Genomic DNA, 18710 nt, shown 5'->3' on the forward strand with positions numbered 1-18710 from the left:
ACTCCCCACCACTGGTTGTGTGTGTGTGTGTGTAAAGTGCCATCAAGTCACAGCTGACTATGGTGACACCAGCAAAGGGTTTTTAAGGCAAGTCAGAAGTAGAGGTGGTTTGCCATTGCCTTCTTCTGCATTGCCTTCCTTTCAGATATTCCTTGGAATGCCAATATATTTCCAATATATTCCCTTCCAAGTACCTGACCCCGCTTAGCATCTGAGAGCCATAGTGGTAAAGAGTATGTACCCTACTATTGTTGCAGTTTTAGAAAAGTCACATTTCAGCCAAGCAATAAGATGAAGGATTTCTGGGTCTGTCGAGTTCTATTCATTTGTTTTAATGGACTGCCTCCAGAAATCCTTTATGTGGCCACCAACCTCTTCTAGTCCTCAGACTCATCAAGTTGATTGAGTCAGTGACTTGGAGCATAGAAATGCTGAGTCACTGATTGATCGTTTCCCCCCAGGGAATCTGCAATATCGCTCTGGCTTTCCTGAAATGTTTCTTCAGCTCAGCTCAAACATCACAAACAATACGGCTGAAGATGCAGATGCCATTCAACAAACCGAAGCCTTTTTCACACCCATCGGATTCTGGGAACCTAGCCGGAGCAGTTTGTGAATTCTTGTAAGCTAATATGTACTGCCATATTTTTGGAATCAGATATGTACTGCTTGTCTTAAACAAAACAACACGTTCAAAAGGAGGTCTTAGTGAGCCCCGCTGAGCATTCTACTGCTTAATTTTGAGGTAGATGCTAGCAATTTTGGTGGGGTAGAAATTTGCAAGCCCCGATCGATGTCAAACCATATACATATTCAGATTCCTCCCCCCACCATTTTGTTAGCTGCTGTCTTTCACCCCAGCTGCAGTTCCCTTTATTATTTCCCTGCTGATATCTGAGTTTCCCCCTTTCTTCTTGGATGTAGGCCGAAAAACACAATACAAAATCCATATGTAAGGTCATGGGTTCCTGATCATGCTCATGGTTATAGATCCAAGGAGGGACACTCCCCCTTTGAAAAGCTCTCGGCTTCTTTGTTTCATTGGGCATGGGGGAGGTGGGCATCTCTCCTGTGGCATTTTCACCACTGGAAATGGCACCAGGGTCCCTGTTCACTCTTTCTTCGGCCTTCACGTGCTCTGGGGTGTGTTAGATTCTCTGGTTTGGTATAGCCAGGAACCATTAATTAATCAGCAGGGTTTACAAAGGCTTATCACACAGCAGAAGCATCTCAAGTCTGGGTGCACGATCAGGCCTGTAGCTAATGAGGGACCCACAGGGCCTGGCTCCCTGAGAGTTTTGGGTGGGCCCTCACCACCACCACCCCCCTGCCCCCATCCCGGGGCTGCCCCCTCCTGCATCATTTAAATTGCGCAGGAGGGGCACCTAGGAAAAACTGCTACCCCTCCCATGCCATTTATAGGGCCCACAAATCAGCTGATCAGTGGGCTCTAAATCATCCAAGAGGGGCTGTAGGAGCAGTTCAGGCCTGTAGCTACAGTGGGGCCTGGGGGGAAAAGGCCAGTCCTTTCAAACCCCCTTCCAACTGTATGGCCCCTCCATTGGAGGGCCCCCAATCTGTCTCCTTTGCTCACCACCACTCTGAACAAGTAGCACCATTATTGCTGGTCTCTTTGGGGGGGAGCAGAACTTCTGTGACTGCCCAAGAGAAGGGGGGTTAGCTTGTGGGACTCAAGGCAGCTTACAGTGCCGAGAGCCCAGGGTGCCTAAGTCGGGTGTCCCCCAGCGCCCCTAAACAATACATCCTCCCCTATTTTCCTTCCTCCCTCCCTCCCAGCTCTCAAACATCAGACATTCATGTCTTGTTGCTCTCAAACATCTGCCATTTATTCTATGTGGCTCTTAGGTTGTGCAAGTTTGGCCTTCCCTGAGCTAGAATCATCCATGGTACGCAGGGCAAAAATGTGCAATATGGAATCCACATATCAGGACATGGCTTCCTGACCTGACTTATGGTTCATGCAGGAACTTATCTTTGAAAAGTTCCTTGTTTCTCTGTTTGGCTGCAAATGGAACATGGCACAGGAAGAGGTTCCAGGCTTCCCTCCTGTTGAGTTTTTGCTGCTGGAAACGGCACCGAGAGGGGTGTTTACCCCCTCTGTTGGCACCCTGTGTCTATCCTCTTGGAAGAGAGGGACTTTACGCTGTCTCTCGCCTCAGCCTCCGGAGGAAGATGACAAAAAAGTTAGAGGAATAGAGAGGTCAGGAACAGAGCATCCTCTCCTTCTGTTGATATACGTTATGGTACCAAAAGTGAATTGTATGTCACCCATAGAGACACCAGCATTCTTAGCCTTTAAAGTTTTATTTCTCTCCCCCTTCCTGTTATTTTCAACTCTTTTAAAATCTGTTACCCATTTATTGCATTAAATTAGGTAAGACACTGGCTAATGCAGGGGTGTCAAACACCTGGCCTGCGGGCAGGATGCTGCCCACCCAAGACTTTGATCAGGCCCGCAGGGCTCTTTTCTGCCCCCTCCTTTCCTAACCCTTTGAAGCTCCCAGGCTCTTACAGCTCCCAGACTTTCAGTTTCAGCCTGGGAACTTCAAAGGCTCTTTGAAGCACCCTTTGAAGCTTGCAGGCTGAGTCCCAGGTTCTTCCTGCCTTTCTTTGCTGGCTGCTGCCAGGAAAACGTGGGGTGGATTTTAAGATCCATTCCACATTTTCCTTGCAGCTTTTTCTGTACTCTGCAATAGTTTCAAATGGAGTGGAGATGGTTACATTTTCAGCTTTCCTATGGCTAGCTGAAACTCATGCTTCCTGGAGTTGTGTCCTTGCAAACAAGGGTTGATGCTTTCAGCCAGCTTATCTCTCCTGAATGGACCTAACCTAGTGAGTCCTCTAATGTGGGAACCCACAACCAAAGGGGGATATTATACTGGAAAGGCTTTGCCAATTTGAGTAGACTGGTGGGGAGAAGTTTACAATGCCATTTCATTGTTTCCACAGAGTCAGAGCCTTGTGCTTTTTCTTGATGTTTTATTTTAAAGATTGCATTGCCAAATTCCACTAGTCCCTAGGGTTGCCAAGTCCAATTCAAGAAATATCTGGGGACTTTGGGGGTGGAGCCAGGAGACATTGGGGCGGAGCCAGGAGCAAGGGTGTGACAAGCATAACTGAACTCCAAAGGGAGTTCTGGCCATCACATTTAAAGGGACAGCACACCTTTTAAAACTCCTTCCTTCCATAGAAAATAATGACAGATAGGGGCACCTTCTTTTGGGGCTCATAGAATTGGACCCCTGGTCCAATCCTTTTAAAATTTGGGGTATTTTGGGGAGAGGCACTAGATGCTATACTGAAAATTTGGTGCCTCTACCTCAAAAAACAGCCCCCCCCCCAGAGCCCCGATACCCGCAGATCAATTCCCCATCATTTCCTATGGGAATCGTTGGTGGAGGTGCATAATGGCTATGGGGGCGGGGCTTCCCCCGCCGGCTAGCTGGCTGGGGGAGGGGGGAAGCCTGTAAAATTGGGAGATCCCCCGCTGGGACCTGGGGATTGGGAAGCCTACTAGTCCCCCACCTTTCCAACTTAAACCATTGGAAGAGTTTTTAAGCACGTTTGTATTTTAAGTTTTGAAAATATCTTTAATTGGGTTTGTCTGTGTCCATTATAAAGCTTATATCTCCACTATCTGACATTTTATGACACTCGTGGCTCGGCCCCACAAAGTCCCATTTGTGTCAGATCCGGCCCGCCTAACAAATGAGTTTGACACCCCTGGGCTAATGGAAAGGCTTGCTCAGTTTAATGCAAAAGAACGGGCTGATTTTAACATGAAAGTCCTAGCTTTTAAAAATAGCATCTTAGTATATTTTTTTAAAATTTTATTTTATGTATTTATTAATGGCATTTATACCCCGCCCGTCCCGCCGAGGCACTCTCAGGTCAGGCAGGAGCATAAGAAACAAACAATAATCCATTAAAAACCTAAAAACAATCATCACAAATTCACAGCATTAGTTAAGAACAAGACGGCCACGATCTATGAATCTGCTCTAGGCATGCTCATCCAAATAATGAGCAGTCAAAAGGCAGGTCTGGCCAATATCCAGCCAGAATACACCATACTAATATATATCACAGGCACCAATGTAATGAAAGTGGCATTTTTCACTAATGGATTTATCTTGCAGTATACAGCATACAGCAGCAGAGGCAGAATGGAGTCAGATGTCCAAAACTCACCGAAAGGCCTTTTATCTCAAAGACCGTTTTCGCACACAGCTCACCTCGGAGTCACGTCCCTCTTCACTGCGCAGCGTCTGGTCGGATTTCGCACCATCTGCGCCGGAGGAGCAGGAAGAGCGGCGGCTTCTGTGTTGCAAACGGAAACTGGGTTTTAGCAATTTCCGTTTGCGACGCAGAAGCCGCCACTCCTCCTGTTCCTCCGGCGCAGATGGTGGGAAATCCGACCAGACGCTGCGCAGTGAAGAGGGACGTGACTCCGAGGTGAGCTGTGTGCGAAAACGGTTATAGTGTTCATATTTCTTCTTTGGAAACAGCCGTTAAGATCTGGGGCTATAATCAGAGCTTTTTTTTGTAATATGAATCCTTTGCATATTAGGCCACACACCCCTGATGTAGCCAATCCCCTTGGAGCTTACAGTAGACCCTGTAAGAAGAGCCCTCTAAGCTCTTGGAGGATTGGCTTCATCAGTGGTGTGTGGCCCAGGGATGGAATTCTAGCAGGAGTTCCTTTGCATATTAGGCCACGCCCCCTGATGTAGCCAATCCTGGAGCTGACAGTAGGCCTTGTACTAAGAGCCCTGTAAGCTCTTGGGGGATTGGCTACGTCAGGGGTGTGTGGCCCAGGGATGGAATTCTAGCAGGAGTTCCTTTGCATATTAGGCCACACACCCCTGATGTAGCCAATCCCCTTGGAGCTTACAGTAGACCCTGTAAGAAGAGCCCTCTAAGCTCTTGGAGGATTGGCTTCATCAGGGGTGTGTGGCTCCACCCCTCAAAGGTATTTCCCAACCTTGAGCTGGCAACCCTACCAATCAGATTTGAGGCTACGCTGCACTGTGAGGCATGTTTAGGGGCATGGAATCTTGCTCCTTCCTGCACAGCCCCTTGGTGGGCTTCCTGATTCAGCCGTGCTTGGATGGGGCTGTCCGCTACCAGTCTTCCCTCTGCCCAGCCTGAAAGACCACATATGAGAACATATGAAGCTGCCTTCTACTGAATTAGACCCTTGGTCCATCACAGTCAGTATTGTCTACTCAGACTGGCAGTGGCTCTCCAGGGTCTCAAGCCTACTTGCCTGGACCCTTTTTAGTTGGAGATGCTGGGGATTGAACCTGGGACCTTCTGCTTACCAAGCAGATGCTCTACCACTGAGCCACCATCCCTCTTGTTCAGACCTAACGAGCATGCGGGGCACTTCCTCCAGGTAGGCTCCCGCTCCATTTTATCCTCATAATAACCATGGAAAGTAGGGGCTGCCAGTCACCAGGTGGGACCTGGGGAACCCACAGAATTACAGCTCACCTCCAGACTACAGTTCCTAGGTTTGCCATGTCCTACCTAGCTGCTGACCGGGGTGGGGGGGGGGGTGCCCTTGGTCCTCTCCAGGATCTTCTGCCATGCACACTTCACAGTGCGATGATGTCTCCCAGAAGTTTGTGGCTGATTTTACCATAGAGCTTTGCCCAAAAACTAGAGTGCCATCATGCAGTGTTGGCTACATAATGACACCATTTCTGGGTGACGTCATCATGTTGCCTTTGGGGTCACTTGATGGTGGGATTTCCCGCCACAAAAGTGGGGGTTCCCCCATCCCAGGCAGGGGTCTGGCAACCCTGTCAGTTCCCCTGAAGAAAATGCCTGCTTTGGAAGGCGGACGTTGTGGCATTATACCCCACTGAGGTCATAGAATCATAGCGTTGGAAGGGACCTCCAGGGTCATCTAGTCCAACCCCCTGCACAATGCAGGAAACTCACAAACACCTCCCCCCAAAATTCACAGGATCCTCATTGCTATCAGATGGCCATCTAGCCTCTGTTTAAAAACCTCCAAGGAAGGAGAGCCCACCACCTCCCGAGGAAGCCTGTGCCGCTGAGGAACCGCTCTAATGGTCAGGAAGTTCTTAATGTTGAGCTGGAAACTTTTCTAATTTAATTTCAACCCATTAGTTTTGATTCTGCCTTCTGGGGCCACACAAAACAATTCCACCCCATCCTCTATAGGGCAGCCCTTCAAGTACTTGAAGATGGTGATCATATCGCCTCTCAGCCGCTGCGCCTCTAGGCTAAACATGCTCCGCTTCTTCAGCCTTCCTTCAGGTCCCTGTCTGTTACTGAAAACTTTATTAGGCATTTGTTTGTAAGAATCTGGATAATAACAAGTAGAAGGCAATACAATTATATTATGAAAGAAAATTCCATTTAGAACTATAAACATCTGAATTTAGTATAAAATCAAGAACAGACTAAAGAAGAATCCTATCTGTACTTCTTTGTTTATTCTCTAACTCAATAAACCCAGACAACCATCCCACTCAGCAGAAGTAGACAAGGAAATATTAATATTTGTTGGAACATGCATGCTAGCAGAGTGAAGACATGATTGTTTAAATTTTGAACAGATATTACTTTACAACCTTGCTGAGGATTCTCAGCCTTAGTTAGTACCAGTACTGGGGGAGAATGGATAAAAGGAAGTACCGTGTTTTTCGCACCATAAGGCGCTCTGGAGGATAGGACGCACCTTCCTCCTGGGGGGCGATCCGCTGCCTCTTCCTCCGATCCGGCGCTTCCCCCGCGCCTGCTTGCCTGACTCCATCTTCTTCAGGCAAGCGTAGGATCGCTCCACGTGGCCCCAGCGCTTTGCAAGCGCCGGCTGCGGAGGGGGCAGTGTGCTTCCTACTTGCCTGTGTCCCTGCCTTCAGCTGTGATGTTTAAAGCAAGCGCTGGGATCGCTCCCTCCCCCCTCCGATCCCAGCGCTTGCTTTAAACATCACAGCTGAAGTCAGGCACACAGGGAAGTAGGAAGCACGCTGCTCCCTCCGCAGCCGACGCTTGCGAAGCGCTGGGGCCACATGGAGCGATCGCACGCTTGCCTGAAGAAGATGGAGCTAGGCAAGCAGGCGCGGGGGAAGCGCTGGATCGGAGGAAGAGGCAGCAGATCGCCCCCTTGCCCCCTGAAGGTACGTACCTTCGGACCATAAGACGCACACACTTTTCCCCCCACTTTTTTGGGGGGGGAAAGTGCGTCTTATGGTCCGAAAAATACAGTACTTCTTCACTCAAAGGGTAATTAACACATGGAATTCACTGCTACAGGAATGGCTACAAACATAGGCAGCTTCAAGAGGGGGTTAGATAAAAATATGGAGCAGAGGTCCGTCAGTGGCTATTAGCCACAGAGTATTGTTGGAACTCTGCGTCTGGGGCAGCGATGCTCTGTATTCTTGGTGCTTGGGAGGGGCAGCAGTGTGAGAACTTCTAGTGTCCTGGCCGCACTGAGGACCTCCTGATGGCACCTGTTTTGGGGGTTTTTTTGCCACTGTGTGACACAGAGTGTTGGACTGGATGGGCCATTGGCCTGATCCAACATGGCTTCTCTTATGTTCTTATGTGACATAGAGTGTTGGACTGGGTGGGCCATTGGCCTGAACCAACATGGCTTCTCTTATGTTCTTATGTGACACAGAATGTTAGACTGGATGGGCCACTGGCCTGATCCAACATGGCTTCTCTTATGTTCTTATGTGACACAGAGTGTTGGACTGGATGGGCCATTGGCCTGATCCAACATGGCTTCTCTTATGTTCTTATGTGACACAGAGTGTTGGACTGGATGGGCCATTGGCCTGATCCAAATGGCTTCTCTTATGTTCTTATGTGACACAGAGTGTTGGACTGGATGGGCCATTGGCCTGATCCAACATGGCTTCTCTTATGTTCTTATGTGACACAGAGTGTTAGACTGGATGGGCCACTGGCCTGATCCAACATGGCTTCTCTTATGTTCTTATGTGACACAGAGTGTTGGACTTGATGGGCCACTGGCCTGATCCAACATGGCTTCTCTTATGTTCTTATGTGACACAGAGTGTTGGACTGGATGGGCCATTGGCCTGATCCAACATTGCTTCTCTTATGTTCTTATGGAGGGAGAAATATATTGAAAGGTAAAGATGGGATGGGGTGGGAAGAGAGAAACTGAAACGGACGGCACTGATAAGGAAAGGGAAAGAAAAAAGTAAGATAGAGGAGGGAAGGGTGTGTCAGAGAGATGGGAGGAAGCAAAGGCTGCCAGGGGAAGAAATGGGGTGGGGGGGTAAGGTTCCTGTCATCTCCACACACTACCCACAAATCTCCAAGAGTTTCCCAACTGGGATCTGGCAACCCTATCCCACTTCCCCTGCCGGGAGCCAGAGGGGACCTGGCAACTCAACACTCACTGAGAGAGAATGATTGGCTGCAGAGCACACTGAGACCATCATGGCAGAGTGAGGATTTAAATACAGGCCTCCGTGCTCTTAATCCAGCACTACAACCACCACAGTGGCTATTCCACTTGCAGGTCTCTCCTTGGCTGGACCAGGATGGAACCCTTAGGCGTGTTTATATGTTATCTTGACATACAGCAACATTTGGCGATACATCCTTATAACCAGGGGTTTTTTTGTAGCAGTAACTCCTTTGCATATTAGGCCACACACCCCTGATGTAGCCCAATCTTCCTGGAGCTTACAGTAGGCCCTGTACTAAGAGTCCTGTAAGTTCTTGAAGCAGGGGTGGCCAAACTGTGGCTTGGGAGCCACATGTGGCTCTTTCATACATACTGTGTGGCTTTTGAAGCCCTGTCAGCAGGCTTGGAGAAGGCATTTCTTTCTTTAAGAGTCAGTTTGGTGTAGTGGTTAAGTGTGCGGACTCTTATCTAGGAGAATCAGGTTTGATTCCCTACTCCTCCACTTGCAGCTGCTGGAATGGCCTTGGGTCAGCCATAGCTCTCGTAGGAGTTGTCCTTGAAAGGGCAGCTTCTGTGAGAGTTCTCTCAGCCCCACCTACCTCACAGGGTGTCTGTGGTGGGGGTGGGGAAGGTGATGGAGATTGTGACCGCTTTGAGACTCTGAGATTTAGAGTATAGATTGGGATATAAATCTAATTTCTTCTTCATCTTCAAGCCAAGCCAGCCAATGCCTTGGATAATGCATTTAAAGTTGCTTTCTTTCCACCCCTCTCTCCCTTCCTTTCTGTCTTGCGGCTCTCAAACATCTGACATTTATTCTATGTAGCTCTTAGGCTAAGCAAGTCTGGCCGTCCCTGTCTTGGAGGACTGCCTGCATCAGGAGTGTGTGGCCTAATATGCAAAGGAGTTCCTGCAACAACCAAAAAGCCCTGCTTATAACACACATGCCCGCAGCCAAATTCAGCTACCCCTTGAACTGAGAAGGAGGTAGAAGCCCAAACAGGTGAACCTGAGAAAGGGTAATTTTTGAGAGTAAAATATGGTAAACCCCAGATTGGCTGTTGATTGCCAAGGGAAGACCTGAATTCAAATTCTGCTCAGCCACAACAATCTCTGTGCATGACAGGATGAGTCACTTTCTCAGAGTTTCTGTGAAAACAAAACAGAATGTCCATTTTTACTGCCCCAGAGTTCATTGGTATTTTGACAGTAGACTTTAAAAAAACCCACCTGCATGCTGTCAGAACTTTATCCCCAGTCTCCTGGGATTGAAAGAATGATCCAGTTAACAGATTCAGTCAACCGGCATTTCTAACCATCTGTCTGTGTTCGTAATGCCAAGATTACTGACAACTCTCAATTGTTACCTGTTGGCTATTTTCATGTCTTTCTGTGCACTCACTGTTTGGGCCCCTTTTTGTCACTTTCTGCCATTTCCTAATACTTATGGGTTCTCAAAAATGTCATTCTAAATGCTGCTTGCTCTGCACCCCTCCTGCTTTGGGTCACTGGCAAAAACATCCACACTGTTTTTCTTCCCCCCTGTGGCTATACAAGAGCAAGTAATTGTTCTGATAAGCTCCTGAACCATATGTTTCTTTTTGCATCTCAGATGCACTCCTTCAGTTCTGTTCCAATTGTTCTGCAGTTCCCACTTTGCATTTCCCAGCTGTTGCTCGTGCAGTGCCAGAGCCAGATAATGAAATCCCACTAGGGTTGCCAAGTCCAATTCAAGAAATATCTGGGGACTTTGGGGGTGGAGCCAGGAGACATTGGGGTGGAGCCAAGATCAAGGCTATGACAAGCATAATTGAACTCCAAAGGGAGTTCTGGCCATCACATTTAAAGGAACGGCACATGTAGCCGGGAAATAACGAGGTGCACACTTACTGATTGAAAATGAGGTATTTTACTATTTGGCACCAATAGCAAGGTTCATTTGAGCAGCAATGAACCCCGCACACTTCTCAAACCATCTGTTTTAAGCAAAAAGCATGCCTGCATGCTGGCCCTCACAGTTATCAGATTCAACTTCTCCCCTCCCCTTTCTCCCTGGTAGTTTTCCAGTGTGTCTGCTTATCTTATTCAGCAAGGAGTTTCCTGCTATCAATACACATTTGTGACTCACACCCATTTGGGCTGCCTGGTTTTAACAGTTACAGCTGCTTCAAATATTGCATTAGACATTCTCTTCTGAAGGCACAAAAACCATATTTTCATTTATTATTTTATAGAGTTATTCAGTAATTATTCAGGGGTCTCCCCTGCACACACCTTTTCAATTCCTTCCTTCCATAGGAAATAATGAAGGATAGGGGCACCTTCTTTTAGGGCTCATAGAATTGGACCCCCTGGTCCAATCCTTTTGAAACTTGGGGGATATTTTGGGGAGAGGCACTAGTTGCTATACTGAAAATTTGATGCCTCTACCCTAAAAAATAGCCCCCCCCAGAGCCCCAGATACTCGCGGATCAATTCTCCATGATTTTCTATGGGAATAAATCTCCATAGGGAATAATAAAGTTCCCAGTAGACATTTCCCTCCCCTCCCCCTGCTTTCTGATGACCCTGAAGTGGGGGGAGGGCCTCCAAACCTGGGGATCCCCTGCCCCCACCTGGGGATTGGCAACCCTAAATCCCACTGAGAGTTTAGCTTCCTCTTGGTTCTCCTTCGCTTTGCCTTCTGTATCTAGGAAAACCCTGGGTTCATTGATCTCTTTCTAGTTTTTTTCTTTCCAGTTGGAGAGTGGCGGTCGGGGGTGTGTGTGTGTGTGTGGAATTTGAATCAATAAATAGTTTGTTTATTGTGGCTTGTCAACCAAGTGTGAAATGGTTTCAAAAGCGGGGCAGGGGAAGGAAACATTCAAGGTTTTATGGTTTTCAGGGTAACAAACATTTATCATAAACCCCACAGCTTGACAAGTAAAAGAAAAACACCTGAATCATAATAGTTTATGAACATTTGTGGAGTCAAGATCTTCAGTGGGTCACTGGCAAAAACGTCCACACGCTTTTTCTTCTCCTCTGTGGCTATATAGGGAGAGCCAGTTTGGTGTAGTGGTTAAGTGTGCGGACTCTTATCTGGGAGAACCAGGTTTGATTCCCCACTCCTCCACTTGCACCTGCTAGCATGGCCTTGGGTCAGCCATAGCTCTGGCAGAGGTTGTCCTTGAAAGGGCAGCTGCTGTGAGAGCCCTCTCCAGCCCCACCCACCTCACAGGGTGTTTGTTGTGGGGGAGGAAGGTAAAGGAGATTGTGAGCCGCTCTGAGACTCTTCGGAGTGGAGGGCGGGATATAAATCCAATATCTTCTTCTTCTTCTTCTTCTTCTTCTTCTATAAGAGCAAGTAATTGTTGATAACCTCCTGAACCATATGTTTTTTTATGATTCAGGTGTTTTTCTTTTACTTGTCAAGTTGTGGGGTTTATGATAAATGTTTGTTACCCTGAAAACCATAAAACCTTGAATGTTTCCTCCCCCCCCCCCCACTTTTGAAGCTATTTCACATTTGGTTGACATTTGGAACAAAAGGGGGGTCTGTTTTGTGTGCCATTCCGTCAGGCAGGGCTTCTTTTTGTAGAAAAAGGCCATTAGGAACTCATTTGCATATTAGGCCACACCCCTGATGTCACCATTGTTTCACACAGCTCTTTTTTGTAGAAAAAGCCCAGCCAGAACTCATTTGCATATTAGGCCACACACACCGACATCACCATTGTTTCATGCAGGTCTTTTTGTAGAAAAAGCCCAGTAGGAACTCATTTCCATATGAGGCCACACCTCCTGACATCACCATTGTTTCACACAGGTCTTTTTTGTAGGAAAAAGCCCAGCAGGGACTCATTTGCATATTAGGCCATACTCCCTGGCATCACCATTGTTTCAGGCAGGTCTTTTTTGTAGAAAAAGCCCAGCGGGGACTCATTTGCATATTAGGCCACACCCCCTGGCACTAAGCCAGCCAGAACTGCGTTCCTGTGCGTTCCTGCTTTTAAAAAAGCCCTGCTGTGAGGATACTTCTCACTATGCAGCATTACTCAAAAAGAGGGTTCAAAACTTCATCCTTTCTGGAATCCTTTTTTTGCTCTGATTCACTTGCTGAACAAGCTGCACACCACCCATGTGTTGCAGATAACCCTCAGAGACATTTCCCAGCAGGCAGCCGTGTTGGTCTGAGACAATAGAACAAAGCAGTAGACAAGTGCACCTTTAAGACCAGCTAAGCTTTATTCAGAATGTAAGCTTTCGTATGCTCTTAAGCAGACTTCATCAGACCATTTTGTCTTGTACATATGTTGGAGAAGGGAGGTACAGCTGCCTAGACTGTGCGGGCAGAGGATTTAACCCTTCAAGCCTTGCAATGACAGCCAGTGTGGTGTAGAGTGTCACACTAGGATCTGGGAGATCCGGGTTCGAATCTCCACTCTGCTTGCTGGGTGACCTTGGGCCAGCTGAGCACCCTCAGCCTAACCTGCCTCACAGAGTTGTTATGAGGATGAAACGAAAGAGAGAAGAAAGAGAGTCTGCGTTGGGGGAAACGACTGGGTATCAGCGAAAAAAAATAAAGCATACACAGATTTCCCTAATCAAATCTGAATTCTACATGCTGCCTATTTGGTGCCTCTACTTCAAAAAACAGCCCCTCCAGAGCCCCAGTTAACTGTGGATCAATTCTCCTTTATATTCTACTATGGGAATCGGCCTCCATAGGGAATAATGGAGTTCCCAGCAGACATTTCCCTCCCCCCGCCCCGCTTTCTGATGACCCTGAAGTGGGGGGAGGGCCTCCAAATCGGGGGATCCCCTGCCCCCACCTGGGGATTGGCAACCCTAAAGGGTGCTGAAGAGTTAAACCCCCCTCTCCCGATTCCATATGGTCTGACTCCGAATAAGAAACACATATGCCATGTGTGTGTGTGTGTGTGTGTGTATATATATATATATATATATATATATATATATATATATATATATATATTGCAGACAGATGGAGATCTGCAATCTTTATTAGTTTTGTTTTGGCTGTCGGGACTCAGTCTCAGATTCACCCTTCATGGAAACAGATACGCAGAGACAGACAGAAAGAGACAGGCGTGGGTGTGTTCCAGAGGGACATGAAGGTTTATTAGCAAGCTGGTACCTCCCAAAAAAACCTACCAAGGGGTTAAAAAGTGTAGCGGCGTGCTTGACAAATTGAACTGCCTGCATAACAGTCCTCAAACCATCCATATTTATAACCTGGCAGAAAGCTGATGATCTCCCTACTTTATGCTAAAGTGTGCATGTCTTAAAGAGAGGGCCAGAAACAGCGAGAGAAATAGAAGAAGAAGAAGAAGATGATGATGATATTGGATTTATATCCCGCCCTCCACTCCAAAGAGTCTCAGAGCGGCTCACAATCTCCTTTACCTTCCTCCCCCACAACAGATACCCTGTGAGGTGGGTGGGGCTGAGAGGGCTCTCCCAGCAGCTGCCCTTTCAAGGACAACTCCAGCCAGAGCTATGGCTGACCCAAGGCCATGCTAGCAGGTGCAAGTGGAGGAGTGGGGAATCAAACCCGGTTCTCCCAGATAAGAGTCCGCACACTAAACCACTACACCAAACTGGCTCTACACACTAAACCACTACACCAAACTGGCTCTACACACTAAACCACTACACCAAACTGGCAAATAGGGGACAAAGTTGGATAAACATATGGAGCAGAGGTCCATCAGTGGCTATTAGCCACAGGGTATTGATGGAACTGTCTGGAGCAGTGATGCTCTGAATTCTTGGTGCTTGGGGGACAACCTCTCAGTCCTCTCCTCTCTAGGCTAAAAATACCCAGCTCCTTCAACTTTTCCCATAAGACAATCTCCGGACCCCTCACCATCTTCACTGCCCTCCTCTGGACATGTTCCAGCTTGTCTGTATCCTTCCTCAGTTGTGGTACTCAATATTGAACGCAACACTCTACGTGAGGTCTAACCATAGCAGAGTAAAGCAATACCATTACTCACCTCTTGTGATATATGGACACTATACTTCTGTTGATACAGCCCAAAATTGCATTTCCCTTTTTAGCCATTGCATCACACTGCTGACTCATGTTCAACGTACAGTCCACTAAGACCCCTAGATCCTTTTCGCACATACTACTCTCAAGACAAGTCTCCCCCATCCTATAACTATGCATCGAATTTGTCCTACTTAAATGCAGAACTTTACATTTATCCCTGTTAACATTCATTTTATTTGTTTTAACTAGTTTTCCAGCCTATTAAGATCATCCTGTCTCCTGTATCCTGTCTCTGTCTTCTGCTGTGTTTGCAACCCCTCCCAATTTGTTTATTTATTTTTTGAGCTATATATCCCACCCTACTCTGCAAGTGAGCTCAGAGCAGCTTACAACATGTTGGATAATTCAGCAATTCCATAAAACATTAACCACATCGAACATTAAATCTACAAATTTAAAATTTAAATAGCTGATTTAAATTACAAAACCGGCAGCTCCGCGGTTCATTAGATTTAAACATACACTAAGTTCATGCCAGGAAAAGGTGATGGAATGATTCTGGATAGAATAACTCAAGTGCTTCAATTCATATATAAATGGCGCTATGGTGCCTTAGAGGCAATTGCAGCACTTAAAACGATTGAGGCAATTGAGGTAGGGGAGGCCGATAGATTTTCCTTGAACAGGAACAAACCCAGTCAAAAACTGGAACTTTCAAGTCACAATAAAGTGGCCATAAAATTTAGTAACATCCCTAGTATGCACTCATGTTTCTGGCTATTGATGTGAAGTCTGACAAGAGTACCCTCCATGTGTTGGTTGTGTCAAGTGTTAATTTGCTTTGTGTGGTATATATTATATAGTGCGTTCTGTCAGTTTGAGGTAAGCAAGAACGTTTATTGAACAACAGCAGAACAGATCACAAGTAGGCAACAACACCACTCCTTATATCCATTTGGCCTGAGTTAAACACGCCCCCTTGTGTGGGCGCCCTATTGGTCTCTCCAGGATTCTTCATTTGCATTGCCTGAGAGAAATCCCTCACGTCCCGATTGGCTGGTTCTAAAAGAACAGCCAATCGGAATGAATGATTTAAAAAAACACAACAGTATGGATGATTTTAAAAAAAAGAAATCTCTGGAGTGCTGGAGGGCTTAGCCCGTAAATCACAGCAAGTTTCCTAAAGGAAGTTGTACAAGCCAGTACTTTGAAAGGAAAACTTTAGACAGACTCCTAGATAGTCCACATTCTTTCAGACCGTTTGAATCTGAACTCTAATGTTGAGAGCTTCCTTTTCCCAGAGTGTAATGCAGATACTGCAGTCGTCAGAAGCTAAAAGGATCATAGGAAACCACCAGAGAACTGTTGAGATGGGTTCCTGGAGTGAGAAATGCACGTGGTCAGCAATGTTCCCTCTAAGCTGCAGAGTCTTGTGAGCAAAAATTCTACTTTGTGAGCTCCTGGCATTAAAGTTGTGAGCGACTGCATAAATTAGTGTGCTCCGGGGTCATCCTTCCTGAGCTAAGACCAAAATGTGCATGCTGGAGGCTAAAAACCTGTGAGCTAGCTCACGCTAACTCAGCTTAGAGGGAACACTGGTGGTAAGTCTTATAAGTGAACTTATGTTGTGTGAAAGAAATGGCACCTTGACGTCTGCATCTTTTGGGAGAGTCCTCATATGTATTGGCGGTGCAGCTAAGTGAAACCCAATCCCTTGTGGCTTTACGTTGTAGCAGAAGATAATTATGGCCCATTTATCATTTAAGTACGGAAATCTCCTCACTGAGGAGTCGACCCACCACAAGACATTTTGGAATGCATTTTACCTCTTATCTAAAACCATAAGCAAGGGTCATTTCATAGCAGGAGCTCCTTTGCATATTAGGCCACGCACTCCTGATGTAGCCAATCCTCCAAGAGCTTACAGGGCTCTTTTTTGTAAGCTCTTGGAGGATTGGCTACATCAGGGGTATGTGGCCTAATATGCAAAGGAGCTGCTGTTACAAAATGACCCCTGGGCAGAGGTAAAGGTAGTCCCCTGTGCAAGCACTGAGTCATTACCGACCCATGGTGTGACGTCATGGTAGACTTTTTTATGGGGTGGTTTGCCATTGCCTTCCACAGTCATCTACACTTTACCCCCAGTAAGCTGGGTACTCATTTTACCAACCTCAGAAGGATGGAAGTCTGAGTCAACATTGAGCCAGCTACCTGAACCTGTCAGAACTGGAACGAACTTCAGACGATTCCAAGACTTGTTACAAAGTATAGGATCTTTATTAGAGAACTGCAGTACTAGAGGTACGAGATAACAGTAATGCCGAGCCCGGCATTTGGTTACATTTTATGCCTTCAGCAAAAGTACAATAAAGCGATCATTCACACGGATTACAGACAAGTGTCTCTTTCCCAGGCTCTGTTATCTGAAGGGAGGATGCTCTCCCATGGTGAAGGCCAAACGGCCCGGCTTCAAAGGGCACCTGTGGATGTTGACCAGAGCCTATCTGTCACCCTTCAGTGAGCACAGGGCATTCCAAATATCTGCAAGGCACATTGGTTAATTGCATAGGCTACAGGGACCTGGGTTAGTGTTAGATTACAGCATGGAGTCAGTTTGGCTTAACAATATAGAGAGAAAGTTACAAGTTCTGACAGAACCCAGCTTCCGCCGGGATCGAACTCAGGTTGTGAGCAGAGCTTGGACTGCAGTACTGCAGCTTACCACTCTGTGCTATGGGACTTCTGCTATCTAAAACCATATCCAACCTCAAATTGTATTTTTCTTTTTCTTGCTAGGTGAGAACACAGAACTACCTACCTTCTCCACAACTAGTGCACTTCACTCTGTTTTGGAAGACACGGTGTCCCCGGCCTTCAGTGCCACCATCATCATCATTGTCACCGTCATCATCTCTGGAAGTGCTTACTTGTGCTTCCTGAAATACATCTGCTCTGGATGTTGTAAGTCTGCACAGGTGGTACCCGTCAGGAGACTGGACCCAAGCAGATCAGAGGAGCAGGTGTAACCTTATGGTCGGTCAGCTGTGGATGGCTCAGCTTGGAAGAACTCTTGCATCCAGTGGAACAAGACCAGGAATGAGCAGCCTGTTGATAAAATGATGAAGTTGGGAGAAGACTAAAGGCAGGAAATGGGCTGATCTGGGAACAAGATCGGGGAAGCTTTGTGGTTATATATGCACGAGCAAAGCTTTTTTTTGTAGAAAAAGCCCAGCAGGAACTCATTTGCATATTAGGCCACACACCCCGACATCGCTATTGTTTCACACAGGATTTTCTTGCAGAAAAAGCCCAGTAGGAACTCATTTGCATATTAGGCCACACACCCCTCCCCGATGCCAAGCCAGCTGGAATTGCGGTCCGGGGCGTTCCAACTCAAAGAAAGTCCTATGCGTGAGGTCTGTCTCCTCTGAGCTGCTGGGATGGCCGTTGGCTGTGCAGGGCATACAGGAGAATCACCTTCTGGCAAGATAACATCACATTCCTGTGGAAGATTTGGAGCACTGAATAAATTTGCGCTAATACCCGTTCTCCCACATCCCCAGCCTTCGACACCTTTGAGCGCTCTTTTTGTAACAGCTGCCACAGGAAGCAATATGGACTCACTCAGCAGGGATATTCCCCGAGCTGAAATTGGGTATTGAGCTGTTGTTTGCCAATGGATTTTCCTATGGGGAGAAGCCGATCGGCATGACAGTGCAGTTACTCAAACAGCCTCTGAATACGAATGATGCAGGGCTCATTGGTTAGTTTATGTTCCAAGTTATCCGTTTGTATCCACATCTGTTCTTTCTAACAAGGATCAGATCTAATGAGCTGATGTTCGTTAGAGCTATGCTTTTATTTATCCATCCCGTTGGCTTACCACCCTTTCTGGGAGGGATGGTGGCTCAGTGGTAGAGCATCTGCTTGATAAGCAGAAGGTCCCAGGTTCGATCCCCGGCATCTCCAACTAAAAAGGGTCCAGGCAAATAGGCATGAAAAACCTCAGCTTGAGACCCTGGAGAGCCGCTGCCAGTCTGAGTAGACAATACTGACTTTGATGGACCCAGAGTCTGATTCAGTATAAGGCAGCTTCATATGTTCATATGCACGCTCCCAAGATTCTCTCCCATTACAGCAACACAACACCCTTATGAGGTAGGTTCGGTTGAGATGTAAGCAGGGGGTTTTTTTGTAGCAGGAACTCCTTTACATATTAAGCCAAACCCCCCTTGTGTAGGCAATACTCCCAGAATTTACAGT

The 18710-nt window shown here is 46.9% G+C and overlaps 1 non-coding gene across 1 annotated transcript; it reads left to right on the top strand.

Moving 5' to 3' along the window:
- Window positions 1–18341: 18341 nt before the first annotated feature.
- Window positions 18342–18416, top strand: TRNAI-GAU (transfer RNA isoleucine (anticodon GAU)). Its single transcript has one exon. It is a non-coding gene; the product is annotated as a tRNA-Ile (tRNA).
- The last annotated feature ends 294 nt before the right edge of the window (window positions 18417–18710 follow it).

This window comes from Heteronotia binoei, chromosome 3, assembly GCF_032191835.1.
Source record: "Heteronotia binoei isolate CCM8104 ecotype False Entrance Well chromosome 3, APGP_CSIRO_Hbin_v1, whole genome shotgun sequence".
NCBI lineage: Eukaryota > Metazoa > Chordata > Lepidosauria > Squamata > Gekkonidae > Heteronotia > Heteronotia binoei.